General features: G+C 42.7%; 1 protein-coding gene across 3 annotated transcripts in view; it reads right to left on the bottom strand.

The window, feature by feature from the left end:
- Positions 1-17228, bottom strand: part of nckap5l (NCK-associated protein 5-like) — an 807388-nt gene that overhangs the window by 635772 nt on the left and 154388 nt on the right. The gene's annotated exons all lie outside the window — the stretch shown is intronic.

Below are 17228 nucleotides of genomic sequence, written 5' to 3'. Positions count from 1 at the left end.
CAAACCTGTTGGAATTCTTTGAAGAGGTGACAAGTAGTTTAGATCAGGGAAACCCTGTGGACGTGGTCTATCTAGACTTCCAAAAGGCTTTTGATAACGTGCCACACGGGAGGCTGCTGAGTAAGGTGAGGGCCCATGGTGTTTGAGGTGAGCTACTGGTATGGATTGAGGATTGGTTGTCTGACAGAAGGCAGAGACTTGGGATAAAAGGTTCTTTTTCGGAATGGCAGCCGGTGACAAGCGGTGTCCCGCAGGGTTCAGTGTTGGGGCCGCAGCTGTTCAAGTTATATATTAATGATCTGGATGAAGGGACTGGGGGCATGCTAGCAAAGTTTGCCGATGATACGAAGTTAGGTGGACAGGCAGGTAGTAAGTACTAAGTAGGGAGGCTGCAGAAGGATCTAGACAGTTTGGGAGTGTGGTCCAGGAAATGGCTGATGGAATTCAATGTGAGCAAATGCGAGGTCTTGTACTTTGGAAAAAAGAATACAAGCATGGACTACTTTCTAAACGGTGAGAAAATTCATAAAGCCAAAGTACAAAGGGATCTGGGAGTGCTAGTCGAGGATTCTCTGAGGCTGAGTCCGTGATTAAGAAAGCGAATGCAATGTTGTCACTTATCTCAAGAGGGTTGGAATATAAAAGCACAGTTGTGTTACTGAGACTTTTTATAAAGCTCTGGTTAGGCCCCATTTGGAGTACTGTGTCCAGTTTTGGTCCCCACATCTCAGGAAGGACATACTGGAACTGGAGCGTGTCCAGCGGAGATTCACACGAATGGTCCCTGGAATGGTAGGTCTAACATACGAGGAACGACTGAAGATCCTGGGATTGTATTCATTGGAGTTTAGAAGATTAAGGGGAGGTCTAATAGAAACTTACAAGGTAATACATGGCTTGGAAAGGGTGAACGCTAGGGAATTGTTTCCGTTAGGTGAGGAGACTAGGACCTGTGGACACAGCCTGAGAATTAGAGGGGGTAAATTCAGAACAGAAATGCAGAGACATTTTTTCAGCCAGAGAGTGGTGGGCCTGTGGAATTCATTGCTGCGGTGCAGTGGAGGCCGGGTCACTAAATGTCTTCAAGGCAGAGATTGATAAATTCTTGATGTCACAAGGAATTAAGGGCTACGGGGAGAATGCGGGTAAGTCGATTTGAAATGCCCATCAGCCATGATTGAATGGTGGAGTGGACTTGATGGGCCAAATGACCTTACTTCCACTCCTTTGTCTTACGGTCTTATGGTCTTATAATCACAGTCTTTCTGATTGAAAAAGGGCTAATGCATTATAAGGGCATATTCTATCACTTGAACAGATGGCAATTTTTTTACTTTAATGCAAGCTAAATCCAGATATGTTGTTATTGTACTCTAAGACATGTGAGGGGAAGGGATTAGATGCACAAATTAATTCCTTGTAAAAAGATACTATCCAAATTGAAACCCTTATTTTAATCTTAAGAAGGAAGAAAAAGCATGTTTCATAATGTAGTCAGTGATGTATTTGATTACCATGAGAGATTAACAGTGATTCCATGAAGAACATTTAAGCTGTGTCAAATTGTGTTGCAAAATACACAACCTAGTGCATTTCCTTTGAATCAGATGCATCTGCTCCTTCAAGCAAAATGTGTATGTTCTTCCAAAATTAAGGTGGTTTCCTGCACCAACTGACCCCCACCCAGTCTCAAACTGAGCCCACTGCTCAATGCACTCAAAATGGGTTCCACATGATTTGACCCAACCTGTATTTGCATATTCAGGTCACCAAAGGTTGAACTTTGGCTGAATTTTATGCCCAACGAAAAGAGAGCAGCCCGATGGCTCAGTGGTTAGCACTGCTGCCTCACAGTGCCAGGGACCCGGGTCCGATTCCACTGTCTGTGTGGAGTTTGCTCATTCTCCCCGTGTCTGTGTGGGTTTCCTCTGGATGCTCCAGTTTCCTTCCAAAATCCAAAGATATGCAGGCCAGATGAACTGGTCATGCTAAATTGACCATAGTATTAGGGGCATTAGTCTGTGGTAAATGTAGGGGAATCGGTCTGAGTGGGTTACTCTTTGGAGAGTCAGTGTGGACTTGGTGGGCCAAAAGGCCTGTTTCCACACTGCAGGCAATCTAATGGAACACTAATCATTAGTAAAGCCTGCAGCTTTGAAACCCTGTTGCAAGGCCCTTCTGGCTGCACTCCAAAAACAGCAGAATAATATTCCAACTTGTAAAGTTTTACTCATTTCAATTCTGAAACCTGGGACCAGTTGGATGCAAAGGCAAAGATCTTCCTCCTCCAGGTGCTCTCACTGAAAAGCACTGAATTGATGTTGCAAAAGAAATCTGAAGCAGAAGTGGTAATATCAGTGGGCTAGTAACCAAGAAGGTAAAAACAATGACTGCAGATGCTGGAAACCAGATTTTGGATTAGTGGTGCTGGAAGAGCACAGCAGTTCAGGCAGCATCCAAAGTGCAGCGAAATCGACGTTTCGGGCAAATGCCCTTCATCAGGAATAAAGGCAGTGAGCCTGAAGCATGGAGAGATAAGCTAAAGGAGGGTGGGGGTGGGGAAAAAGTAGCATAGAGTACAATGGGTGAGTGGGGGAGGGGATGAAGGTGATAGGTCAGGGAGGAGAGGGTGGAGTGGATAGGCGGAAAAGGAGCTAGGCAGGCAGGACAAGTCTGGACAAGTCATGGGGACAGTGCTGAGCTGGAAGTTTGGAACTAAGGTGAGGTGGGAGAAGGGGAAATGAGGAAATGAGGAAACCCCACCCCTCCAACCGTAACAAGGACAGAACACCCCTGGTGCTCACTTTCCACTCTACAAACCTTCGCATAAACGAAATCATCCGCCGACATTTCCGCCACCTCCAAAAAGACCCCATCACCAGGGATATATTTCCTTCCCCACCCCTTTCTGCCTTCCACAAAGACCGTTCCCTCCAGGACTACCTGGTCAGGTCCAACCCCCCCCCCCCCCCACCCCCCACAACCCACCCTCCCATCCTGGCACTTTCCCCTGCCACCGCAGGAACTGTAAAACCTGTGCCCATACCTCCTCCCTCACCTCTATCCAAGGCCCTAAAGGAGCCTTCCACATCCATCAAAGTTTTACCTGCACATCCACTAATATCATTTATTGTATCCGTTGCTCCCGATGCGGTCTCCTCTACATTGGGTAGACTGGGCGCCTCCTAGCAGAGCGCTTTAGGGAACATCTCCGGGACACCCGCACCAATCAACCACACCGCCCGGTGGCCCAACATTTCAACTCCCTCTCCCACTTTGCCGAGGACATGGAGGTCCTGGGCCTCCTTCACCGTCGCTCCCCCACCACCAGACGCCTGGAGGAAGAACGCCTCATCTTCCGCCTCAGAACACTTCAACCTCAGGGCATCAATGTGGACGTCAACAGCTTCCTCCTTTCCCCTTCCCCCACCTCACCCGAGTTCCAAACTTCCACTCAGCACTGTCCCCATGAGTTGTCCGGACTTGTCCTACCTGCCTTGCTCCTTTTCCACCTATCCACTCCACCCTCTCCTCCCTGACCTATCACCTTCATCCCCTCCCCCACTCACCCATTGTACTCTATGCTACTTTCTCCCTCCTCTAGCTTATCTCTCCACGCTTCAGGCTCTCTGCCTTTATTCCTGATGAAGGGCTTTTGCCCGAAACATCGATTTCACTGCACTGTGGATGCTGCCTGAACTGCTGTGCTCTTCCAGCACCACTGATCCTAGTAACCAAGAAGTCCAAACTAATGCACTGAAGACACAAGTTCAAGTCTCACCACAGCCATTGGTGTAATTTAAATTTGTACAATCATAGAATCACACAGCATAAAAATAGGCCCTTTGGTCCAACTTGTCCAAGCTGACCAGGTTTTCTAAACTAAATTTGTCACATTCACCTGCGTTTGGCCGAAATCTCTCTAAACCTTTCCTATGCATGCACATGTCCAAAAGGCTTTTAAATGTTGTAACTATCACCTGTATCTACCACTTCGTCTGGCAGTTCACTCCATACATGCAGTTCCCTGTGTGTGAAAAAGTTGTACACCAAAAGTGGCCTCACCCATGACCTATACAGCAACAACATGACACCCCAACCCCTATACTCAATGCTCTGACCAATGAAGGCAAGTGTGCCAAATGTCTTCTTCACAGTCCTATTTACCTGTCACACCAATTTCAAGGAACTATGCACCTGAGCCCCTTGGTCTCTCTGTTCAACAATACTCCCCAGGGCCCTACCAATAACTGTGTAAACCTGTCTTGGTTTATCTTACCAAAGTGTAACACCTCGCATTTATCAAAATTCATCTTCATCTAACACTCCTTAACCTACTGGCCCAGCTAATCATGGTGTACTCTTAGATAACCTTCTTCACTGTCCACAGTATCATGAATTTTCATGTTATCTATAAACTTACTAACTTACTAAATTCTCATCCAAATTGTTTATGTAAATGACAAAACAACAGTGGACCCTGCACCAATCCTTCCAGATCACTGCTGATCACAGGATTCCAGGCCGAGAAAGAACCCTCTACCACTCTCTGTCTCTTGCTGTCAAGCCAATTTTGCATCCAATTAGCTAGCTCTCTCTGGATCCCTTGTGATCTAACTTTACTAACCAGTCTACCATGTGGAACCTTGTCAAAGGCCTATCTAAACTCCATGTAGACAACGTCTACCATTTTGCTTTCATCTATCCTCTTGGTTATGTACTCAAAAATGTAATCAAGTTAGTGAGTCATGAATTCTCATTCACAGAATCATGTTGACTATCTGTAATCAGTCCTTGCCTCTCCAAATGCATGTAAATCCTGTCTCTCAGAATTCCCTCCAACAACTCCAAGCATCCACATCCTTTTGCTAATGTGGTGACCAGAACTGTCCGCAGTACTCCAAATGTGGCCAAACCAATGTCTTATACAACTGTAACATGACCTGCAAACTCTTGTACTCAATATCCCGTCCAATGAAGGAAAGCATGCCGAATGCCTTCTTGACCACTCTATCGACCTGTGTTTGCCACTTTCAGGGTAAAATGGACCTGAACATCCAGGCCACTCTGTACATCAGTTTTCCCCAGGGTTTTTCCATTTACCATATAGTTTGGTCTTGAATTGGATCTTCCAAAATGCATCACCTCGCATTTACCTGGATTGAAATCCATATGCCATTTCTCCACCCAGCTCTCCAATCTATCTATATTCTGCTGCATTCCCTGACAGTCCCCTTCACTATCTGCTACTCCACCAATCTTAGTGTCATCTACAAACTCGCTGATCAGACTACCTACACCTTCCTCCAGATCATTTATGTATATTACAAGCAACAGATCCCTGTGAAACACCACTGGTCACAGTTGTCCATTTTGAGAAACTCCCTACTTCTACTACCACTACTACTTTCTGTCTCCTGTTCCAGCCAGTTCTCTATCCAACGAGCAAGTACACCCTGGACCCTATGCAACTTTGCTTTCTCCATCAGCCTACCATGGGGAACCTTATCAAATGACTTACTGAAGTCCATGTATATGACATCTACAGCCCTTCCCTCATCAATCAACTTTGTCAGTTTCTCATGAATTCTATTAAGTTATAAAACATGGCCTTCCCTACACAAAACCATGCTGTCTACCACTGATAAACTCATTTTCTTCCAAATGCAAATAGATCCTATCTCTCAATATCTTCTCCAGCAGCTTCCCTACCACTGATGTCAGGCTGACCAGTTTATAATTACCTGGATTATCCCTGCAACCCTTGCTAAACAAAGGGACAACATTAGCAATTCTCCAGTCCTCCGGGATTTCACCCATGTTCAAGGATGCTACAAAGATATCTATTAAAGCTGCAGCTATTTCCTCTCTCACGTCCCTCAATAACCTGGGATAGATCCCATCTGGACCATGGGACTTGTCCACCTTAATGCCTTTTAGAATACCCAACATTTCCTCCCTCCTTATGCCACCTTGATCTAGAATAATCAAATATTTATCCCTAACCACAACATCCGTCATGTCCTTCTCCTCGATGAAAACCGATGCAAAGTACTCATTAAGAATCTCATCCATTTTCTCTGATTCCACTGGTAATTTTCCTCCGTTGTCCTTGAGTAAGTCAACCTTTACTCTCATTACTCTCTTGCTTCTTATATAAAAATAAAGGGCTTTGGGATTTTCCTTAACTTTGTTTGCTAAAAATATTTCATGACCCCTTTTAGACATCTTAAAGAAAATTTTCTTGAACGCACTTAGTTTCAGTAATGGCCATGAAACTACAGTGAATTGTTGTAAAAACCCATCTGGTTCACCAATGTTCTTTCGGGGAAATTTGCTATCCTTACAGAGTCTGGCATACACGTGAATCATTCCATATGGTTCATTTTTAACTGCAATCTGAAATGGTCCAGCAAGCCACTCAGTTCAAGGGCAATCAAGGATAGGCAAAAATGCAACCACACAAATGATGCCCTTTAATCATGGAAGAGATAAAGATGATGGCATGGCAAAAATCTGTATTGTCCAAACAATCTTAATTCACCCAAATATTTAATGCTGTTTATCAGACATTTAAATGGCAGCTGTAATAAGCCCAGTCTTTAGTGCATAACACAACTAATATGTAATCATGGTGAAGTAGAAAAAAATTGCCTGGTAATCATTTAAGACAAGCACCTATGATCAAAGTTTTACTTCAAAATAGCTATAACATTATGCGATCACGCATACCTATTCAATGAAGTCAGTCACTTCAAGCTTCCATTTTCTACCAAGTTATTAAACCTGAACTGACAGCTTACAAACACATTACTTGCCAGGAGATAAAGAAAGCAATTTGGAACGCACAAAAAAAATACAGTGACATGTTATTAAATGAAGAATGGATTGCCATGTCAGCAGGAAAGCATCAAAGCCAAAGAAACAAAGGTAATTACATGTAATTAATGTCAAAAAATTTAGGGTCAACTTTAATTATATGTTACTTAGGTGACAGAAGAACATTTGGTCTGCTCTCAACCAGTGTAGCTACCCTCTTCACAAACTCGCCTCTTCACCATGCACACTCAGCGACTAAACATGTTTAAGTATTCCTATAGAATTTACTCAAAACGAAATTAAAATATTAGTAATAACTTGCTTAAACTAATTCTATATCACACAGAAAAACAGCTCCATCCTCATAATGTAAGGCGTCGGCTATTGTGTAAGTCACTCAGTTACCAAGGAGTGGGCATTATTCCTAGCAGTCCCCTCACTATCCTGCATGCCCAAAAAGCTTTTACATTTCAGAGCAATACACAATTATGCAGAAGCTGTACTCAAAAGACCCCAAAATTGAAGAGATTCATTACATCAGACCAGGGACTGCTATCCCAAATTTAGCAGACAGGTCATTGACAAAGATGGACGCACTGAGCCTGAGTGTGCTCACTACCTACTGATCCAGTTGAGGAATTTGTTGAGGCCAAAAACTCTGATGTGATCTCAAGATTCATCCAGAGACAGCTCATTGATGCATATTCAGATGCAAGGAGCAAATCCGGATGCTGAATGTGTCATTAATTCTGAGTTCCATGAAGATTAGGCACTGCTCTGAATCCACAGCTATAAAGAAATGAAGGATTGAGGACAGATAGAAGGGTAGAGGTAAGGGCATAATCAGTTCATTCATGAAGTTATGGGAAATGCTCGCAGAGCCAAGTACCTACTCCTGCTCCTATTTCTTATGCTCTTTCAAATATTCCAGGGAGAGCACCAGCACAAGGGCATTGACATCATGACAATAGCACAACATAGTGAATGGCCAGACGATAGTGTCCCTTGAAAGCTGAGACCAGAAACATCATGGAAAATATGCTGGTGGTTTCCCAGAAGTTGCAGTACAGGACACCTCAGAAATCCTGAATCAAGGACTCAACAGAAATTTTCTAGGAAGCGTGATGGGAAATTCCCTCGACTGTTGGGACATTCCAAAAGTGTCTTAACTCTGAGTAGGTTCAGTGACTTTGTAAAATTCCAACTTGCACACCTGGGTAGCTTTCCAAAGAAACACTGGGACATTTAAATTTACTTACCAAAGTATGGCAGCTAGTACCATTAAAAGAAGGGAAATAATTTCTATTCTGCTGAAGATCTAGTGATCTGAAAAAGGAGTTGCATTTCAGGTTTGCTATGCAATTGTGGAGAAGATGGAATCTGAGGTATGAGCCAGAAATAAGAAGTTGCAGCGTGACAGAGAAAATTAGCACAGTGTAGCAATCTGGTGGTAGTTACAATACCTCGGAAGAATTAGACCTTTGAGCAGTATTTTGAAAATTGAGCTTGAGGATTGTCAGGACCACAGATCAGAATGTCAAAGTTATTTGAACATATTTCACTTTTAATCCCAACATATGCTTTTTAAAAAAGGGTTGCTAAAGTCAAAAGCTGACTGTGAATTCAGTGATCGGTTGAGTTCTGTGTGGACTCATGAAAGGTCATACTGTACAAAGTCAGGGGAATTTCAAAGAGAAAGACTAAAATGGAAAAGATAATCAGAGGCTGATTACTCACCTTTCTGTTCACAAAATGCCATCTCCTGCAGACAAGTTTGTGTTTCACTCTTCCCGCGAAACACAAACAAAAGGGATTTAAAAATGACTGGAACTTTAGATTGCATGTGATCATGCTCTGACATACTACTAGGTTGTGAAGTTCACAACTTGAAAACTGTCATTAAACATCCTTGCACTGCAGGTTAAGAAAGGTCAAACAAATTCCCAACTAGCCATCATTGAAAGGAAGCAGAACCCAAAAAAATCAATAAAACCTATTTTATGAAACCAAGAATCTCAAAATCGATTGATCAATTCCAACATCAATGCTCCATTTATAACAGCCACAACATTCTACAGTCACTCTTCAGAACAACTCGGAGAATGATCCATATATCTTTTGAACTTTCTTTAGGGATCACTTCTGATTTCTAATCTGGGAGTATGCATGTCATATTATTAATGTTATTCTTTCACATTTAAGAACTAGAAAACTAGAAAAAGTTCCCTTTGCTAACTTAACAAAGTCTAAATTGGCACCTCCTAAATCACCAATTCATTTGGTCTAGGAGGAAGGTAACACAAGGGAAGGGATCCACCTTGCTGCAACTAACCGAGGGGGTGGGTGAATGAAGAAGGGGAGACACTTCATTCCCACTCTCCGAGGAACTAGACGATTTGGGATATCCCAAATGGAAATGTCAGAAAATTGGAAGAGCTCACCCAAAAACTGGTCATAACAAAGAAGGATATAAACTGAACACAATGGAAGTAAGGGGGTCTGTATTTTTTCTTATGTTTAAATGTGATTCTGCTCTGCTGTCGGTGTCTCAGAGAATGTTTAAAATTGATCTCTTTTTAGCCTCCCTGAGCAAAAGCTGACTCTTTGCAACCTCTACGCGATAGTTGTTGCCGAAATGAGTTTATGAACACATATTTCTGCCATCACTAAGATTGTACATTTGCACCTCTGCAGCATCTTCTAACTTTAGTCTCTCCTTGCCTAAGAGCTTTTGTTACCTCAAAAATGAACTATTCCAATTCTCTGTTGACTGCTTTCCCACATTCAACCTGCTGTGAACTTGAGGTCATTCAAATAAATCACTACTGCTGATTTTCTAATTCATAGCAAGTCCCATTCACCGATCATGCCTATGCATGCTAACTTACATCAACTCCCAGTCAAGCAGCATCCTAATTTTAAATTTTGTCTTCATTTTCAAATCCTTCCTTGTCCTTTTCTGTAAAAATTTATTCATCCACGGGATGAGGGTGTCGTTGGCTAGGCAGCATTTAATGCCCATTCCTAATTGCGCAGCGATCAGTTAAGTGTCAAACATATTGCTGTGGGTCTGGAGTTACATATAAGCCACACCAGGTAAGGGTGGCAGCTCCCTTTCTTAAAGGACATTAGTGAACCAAATGGGTTTTACCCGACAATCGATAATGGATTTATCAGAAATTCTTTTTCAGAAATTCTTTTTCAGAGCGGTGTCCCGCAGGGTTCGGTGCTGGGGCCACAGCTATTCGCATTATATTTTAATGATTTGGATGAGGGGACTGGGGGCATTCTAGCGAAGTTTGCTGATGATACGAAGTTAGGTGGACAGGCAGGTAGTACTGAGGAAGTGGGGAGGCTACAGAAGGATCTAGACAGGTTGGGAGAGTGGTCCAGGAAATGGCTGATGGAATTTAACGTGAGCAAGTGCGAGGTCTTGCACTTTGGCAAAAAGAATAAAAGCGTAGACTACTTTCTAAATGGTGAGAAAATTAGTAAAGTCAAAGCACAAAGGGATCTGGGAGTGCTAGTCGAGGATTCTCTAAAGGTAAACATGCAGGTTGAGTCCGTGATTAAGAAAGCGAATGCAATGTTGTCACTTACCTCAAGAGGGTTGGAATATAAAAGCAGAGATGTGATACTGAGACTTTATAAAGCTCTGGTTAGCCCCATTTGGAGTACTGTGTCCAGTTTTGGTCCCCACACCTCAGGGAGGACATTCTGGCACTGGAACGTGTCCAGCGGAGATTCACACGGATGATCCCTGGAATGGCAGGTCTAACATAGGAGGAACGGCTGAGGATCCTGGGATTGTATTCGTTGGAGTTTAGAAGATTGAGGGGAGACTTAATAGAGACGTACAAGATAATACATGCCTTGGAAAAGGTGGACGCTAGGAAATTGTTTCCGTTAGGCGAGGAGACTAGGACCCGTGGACACAGCCTTAGAATTAGAGGGGGTCAATTCAGATCAGAAATGCGGAGACATTTCTTCAGCCAGAGAGTGGTGGGCCTTTGGAATTCATTGCCACGGAGTGCAGTGGAGGCCGGGATGCTAAATGTCTTCAAGGCCGAGATTGATAGATTCTTGTTGTTTCGAGGAATTAAGGGCTACGGGGAGAACGCTGGTAAGTGGAGTTGAAATGCCCATCAGCCATGATTGAATGGCGGAGTGGACTCAATGGGCCGAATGGCCTTACTTCCACTCCTATGTCTTATGGTCTTATGGTCACCACTAGATTCTTAATTCCAGATATTTATTGAATTCAAATTCCACCATCTGCTGTGCACCATTATATGCACCTCCTCTGCCCCACAACCCTTGAAGATATCTGCATTCATTTTACATTTTGAACAGCTCCAACTTTGGTAGCTGTATATTCAGCTGCCTAGTATCTAAGCCGTGGAATCCTCTCCCTTCCTCTCTCTTTGGGACATTGCATAAATCCTAGCTCTTTGACCAAGCCTTTGATCATTTGTTTGAATATTTCCTATTTGGCTAGGTGTCAGATCTTGTTTAATACCTCTTTGGAGGGCCTTAGGACATATTTGTCAAAACATCCCTGGGTGCTCCAGGTTTCCTCCCACAATCCAAAGATGTGTAGGTTAGTTGAATTGAGCTGAAAATGTGTTGCTAGAAAAGCGCAGCAGGTCAGGCAGCATCCAAGCAGCAGGAGAATCAACGCCCTGGGCATGAGCTCCCCCCCCACCCATCCCCAGGGCTCCTGAAGAAGGGCTCATGCCCGAAACGTCGACCCTCCCGCTCCCCAGATGCCCGACCCGCTACGTCCCCCAGTAACACATCTTCAGCTCTTGAAATGCAGGACAACTAAATGCATCAAAGTTTACTTACATAGGTATACATAAGAGACAGATTGCTTAGCAACATCTTGACTGACACCGACTAGAAGTTTGGTTGCATGATTTTTTTTTTAGTAAAACTGCAAGTTTAAAACTGGAATTCAAGAGCAACATTTCAAAACATGGGTCTTGAAATGCAGAAGAAAGTGAGGACTGCAGATGCTGGAGATCAGAGCTGAAAATGTGTTGCTGGAAAAGCGGAGCAGGTCAGGTAGCATCCAAGGAGCAGGAGGATCAAGCTTAGTAAACTTTGATGCAGTTAGTTGTCCTGCATTTCAAGAGCTGAAGATGTGTTGCTGGTGTGGGGGGGGGGGAGCGCAACGGGTCGGGCGGCATCCAGGGAGCAGGAGGGTCGACATTTCGGGCATGAGCCCATTTTCAGGAGCCCTGAGGGGGGGCTCATGCCCAGGGCATTAATTCTCCTACTCCTTGGGTGCTGCCTGACCTGCTGCATTTTTCCAGCAACACATTTTCAGCTCTGATCTCCAGCATCTGCAGTCCTCACTTTCTTCGAGAAGGTTAGTTGAATTGGCCATGGTAAATTCCCCATAAGATCCAAGGGACATGCAGGCTTGGTGGATTAGCCATGAGAAACGCAGGGTTACAGGGATAGATAGGGGTATGGGTCTTGATGGGACACTCTGCGGAGGGTTGGTGTGGACTCGATGGGCCGATTGGCCTGCTTCCCACTGAAGGAATTAAATGCATGTTTGGATCCATCATGTAACTGAGGTCCAACAGATAGTATATAAGGTAATGGTATTGGTAAAGTTAATGTCCAGGTTAGATTGAGCTACAGCCAATTTGATGATGTCGCGAAGCCTTTGGGAGGAATTAATGGAGACCTCCTGCTGGCCCTAAATAATTAAATCAAGCAAATTAATATAAATTGTACTTATTTCTTTCAGGCAATGAACTGTCTTGTTACACAAGACAAGTGCCTCTTCTGTTTTGTCTTGTCAGTGGTCTACTCTCTTTTACTGGCAATTAGGTGGACACCAGACTTGGCATAGAGAAAAAATGATTAATGGCAATGAAATATCCAGTAAAGAGTACAGGTTGTTCTGTTGTAAACATTTCATCAACGCAAATTCACTGTAATGCATTTGACAACTTGGTGACGCTGTTTCTACAACCTATGAACTTTTAAAACGTATGTTGGCTGTAACCAATTACAATGCCAACATTTTAATTGCAGTTTCTAAAGCGCGATTTTTCTATAATGCGAGGTTGCACAAGAATGCAACCATAGCGTTATAGAAGAATTGGCTGTATTATCCCACTTTTCAGTGATATGTCATTCAGAAACAAGAAGTGTTTGCCTTTGTTCACCAACAAACCTGAAATGTGAGACTCTAGAGAGATTACACACTCCACCTGTCCTTGCCTTTCCACCATGGAGGAGTCTTTCCTAATGTCTGTTTTAAATGGCTAATCCCTCATTCAGAGGCTTTTTCTCAGTTTTAGATATCCCAAGTCATGGAAATGTCTGCAAGCATTTATTTTGTCAAGATTTTTAAGAATCATAAACATTTCAAAAAATCAACTTCCATTCCTAAAAATATCACAGAAATAAGCTTGGCGTACTCAATCTCCCCTATAAACCAACTCTATATTCTGGAAACCACTCCCTCTAAGATAAAGAGACACGTGCTTAGGTACAAAGATCAAAATTTATATATAGTGCTCTAGGTGTGCTCTTAATAAGCCCTTATACAATTGTGCTAAGAGTGGTTCACTTTTTTTACTGCTTTCGATTTGTATTAATAGTGGCATATCATTTGCTTTCTTAATTGCTTGCTGTATTTACATGTTACTTTGGTGTGATTGGTTTAACAACATCCATCATTATTTCCTGATCTCATGCCAACTCCCTAAATTCTAGAATTTTTTTTTCTCAAGTTTCTCTGCTTCATTTTCCTTCTTTTGGTTGCTCCTTCAAACCCTGCTTTTTGACCAACTTCTGTTCATATATTTCCAGTGGATTGGTTCTGGATTAGTGGTGCTGGAAGAGCACAGCAGTTCAGGCAGTATCCAACGAGCAGCGAAATCGACATTTCAGGCAAAAGCCCTTCATCAGGAATAAAGGCAGTGAGCCTAAAGCGTGGAGAGATAAGCTAGGGGAGGGTGGGGTGGGGAGAAAGTAGCATAGAGTACAATGGGTGAGTGGGGGAGGGGATGAAGGTGATAGGTCAGGGAGGAGAGGGTGGAGTGGATAGGTGGAAAAGGAGCTAGGCAGGTTGAACAAGTCCGGACAAGTCATGGGGACAGTGCTGAGCTGGAAGTTTGAAACTAAGATGAGGTGGGGGAAGGGGAAATGAGGAAGCTGTTGAAGTCCACATTGATGCCCTGGGGTTGAAGTGTTCTGAGGCGGAAGATGAGATGTTTCTCCTCCAAGCATGTGGTGGTGAGGGAGCAGCGGTGAAGGAGGCCCAGGACCTCCATGTCCTCGGCATAGTGGGAGGGGGTGTTGAAATGTTGGGCCACGGGGCAGTGTGGTTGATTGGTGCGGGTGTCTCGGAGATGTTCCCTAAAGCGCTCTGCTAGGAGGCGCCCAGTCTCCCCAATGTAGAGGAGACCGCATCGGGAGCAACGGATACAATAAATGATATTAGTGGATGTGCAGGTAAAACTTTGATGGATGTGGAAGGCTCCTTTAGGGCCTTGGATAGAGGTGAGGGAGGAGGTGTGAGCACAGGTTTTACAGTTTCTGCGGTGGTGTCAAGTTTGAAACCACCCCTGTAGGATGCTTTGGGAAATTTTATCATATTAAAAGCATCCTATAAAATCAAGTTATTGTTTCACTCAAGAATGTGTTTGTGATTTTTTATTTTCCTGGTCAAAATGGATCATTTCACATTCCACCTTGTATTCCATCTGCCAGGGTCTTATCCATTCACTTAACTTGTGTAAATCCTTTCACAGTCTCTTTGCACCTCTTCACACCTTACTTTTCCATTTAACTGTGTATTGTCAGTTAATTCAGCTGCCTCTAAGGTATAAAAAATGAGGTCTGCAGATGCTGGAGATCACAGTTGAACATGTGTTGCTGGTTAAAGCACAGCAGGTCAGGCAGCATCCAAGGAATAGGAAATTCGACGTTTCGGGCATAAGCCCTTCATCAGGAATGAGGAGAGGGTGCCAGGCAGGAAATCCTTGTAGAGGGAGGAAGAGAGCTTCTTCAAGGAAGGCATCCTTGCAAGAGGATTCGCAGTAGGTTAAAATCTTCGAGTAAAAATGAGGTTTGCAGATGCTGGAGATCACAGTTGAAAATGTGTTGCTGGTTAAAGCACAGCAGGTCAGGCAGCATCCAAGGAATCCAAGGAATCCTTGAAGAAGCTCTCTTCCTCTCTCTACATATTCCTTGGATGCTGCCTGATCTGCTGTGCTTTAACCAGCAACACATTTTCAACTGTGATCTCCAGCATCTGCAGACCTCATTTTTTACCCGATGATTTTAACCTACTGCGAATCCTCTTGCAAGGATGCCTTCCTTGAAGAAGCTCTCTTCCTCCCTCTACAAGGATTTCCTGCCTGGCACCCTCTCCTCATTCCTGATGAAGGGCTTATGTCCGAAACGTCGAATTTCCTATTCCTTGGATGCTGCCTGACCTGCTGTGCTTTAACCAGCAACACATTTTCAACTGCCTCTAAGGTATTGCATGAATTGTAAATAGAGGATACTGGAGCTCTGATCTTTGCAATACCAATCCAGTATAGTCTACCAATAAGAAAATGAATCATTTATTCTCACAATTCCTTTTGTGCATGATCCTTCAAATCTTACTAATTTATAACACCAATCCCATGCACCTTCTTCTTGAACACGTACCTCTCCCACATGTGCCTTTTTGAATGCTTTGTAAAAACACATAATTTGGAGATGCCGGTGTTGGACTGGGGTGTACAAAGTTAAAAATCACACAACACCAGGTTATAGTCCAACAGGTTTAATTGGAAGCACACTAGCTTTCGCAGCGACGCTCCTTCATCAGGTGATTTTTAACTAAAAACACATAGACACTGTCTTTTTGCCCCTCATCTATCTGACTAGTTATACGCTCAAATAACTGAAGAAGTTCAAGTATTTTTGTGCAGACTGCAAGATATTTGATGAATGATTTTAAGTAATTGATCAATTAGCTCCTGTTCATGTGGATAGACGTGTTGCAACAGATAGGTTAGGAAGGACCACAGCGCAGGTATATAACTGGTACAAGTGATGCCTAGTGGTATTATTGCTAGACTATTAATCCAGATTCCGAGGTAATGTTCAGGGAATCTGGGTTTGAATCCCACCATGGCAGATGGTGGAATTTAATTTCAATAATAATTTGGAATTAAGAGTCCCAATGATGACTATGAAACTATTATTGCTTGTCAGGAAAATCAAATCTGGTTCACTAATATCCTTTAAGGAAGGAAATCTGCTATCTTTACTTGGTCTGGCCTACATACGACTCCAGACCCACAGCAATGTGATTGCTCTTAACCGCCCTCCTGACAATTAGGAACGGGCAATGAATGCTGGCTTGGCCAGTGTTGCCCATACCTCATGAATGAATAAAGAAAAGCATTTGATGCCTGGAATTTATCTGTATCATAGGATTGGAGACAGAGGGAGGTGGGTTGGGTATTATGAAACAAAAATAATCTTAATTGCGCTGCAAGTCTAAAAATTGACCATTAACATCAGAATGATAATCATAATTTTTGAAAAAAAATCTATTTAAGCTTTAGCCTAAAACTGAACCTTATAGAAAGTCACATGTTTAAATGTTCAGTTAATTCTTGTCCGTTTGATTAGTAAGAACAAAGATACTATTATTGATCACTATCTTGGTTTAGTTATGACACTGATATTCTAATTTGACGTTGTCATAGCCTGGGAAAACTTACTCTGCAGCTTCACACACATGATGAACACTCTCATTTGAATATTGTACCCAAGCCAATGTCTCAGTAATCAGAATTTTAGGATAGTGCTCCACCTTCACAAATTGGGAGAGGCTAGAGAATGGAAAAATCCTGGTTAAACCGTCGACTTCAGCTGGTGATTGGTATTACAGAGACAAGGAAGTTACTTGATGTGGAGAATCAGTAAGTTTTAAAACCAGAAGATCAATGAAGATTAAATTGGACTGACTGAAACATGGCACAAAACATTCTTCCAAAAGATTTAACATAAAATTAGCAGTGAACTTAACAAAATAAAATGATTAGCTTTTATCTGAATGCAGAAATTATACCAAAAAATGATGCTTGAAAAAAGGTGCAGAATTGAGATGTGAGTTAGAACAAGTCCTTTCTATTTCTCAGAACTGGAAATCCACATGGTTAACAATTTAAATATTAATCACTTCTTTATGCTTTATCCAATAAAAGCTTAATGATACAAATACCTATGAATGGGAAGATTGAATAAATTATAACAAAAATAACACTTTCTATGTTATAGTGAAGTTATTGACCTTACAACTCAAAGTCTTGTCCAACTTCTTCTTAAAGCAACACTTTCAGACACTACCACTGCACCTCAAGAACCCCTCAATA

The sequence above is a fragment of the Hemiscyllium ocellatum genome, chromosome 7, assembly GCF_020745735.1.
Source record: "Hemiscyllium ocellatum isolate sHemOce1 chromosome 7, sHemOce1.pat.X.cur, whole genome shotgun sequence".
Classification (NCBI taxonomy): domain Eukaryota; kingdom Metazoa; phylum Chordata; class Chondrichthyes; order Orectolobiformes; family Hemiscylliidae; genus Hemiscyllium; species Hemiscyllium ocellatum.
This window is presented reverse-complemented; position numbering and strand designations above follow the sequence as displayed.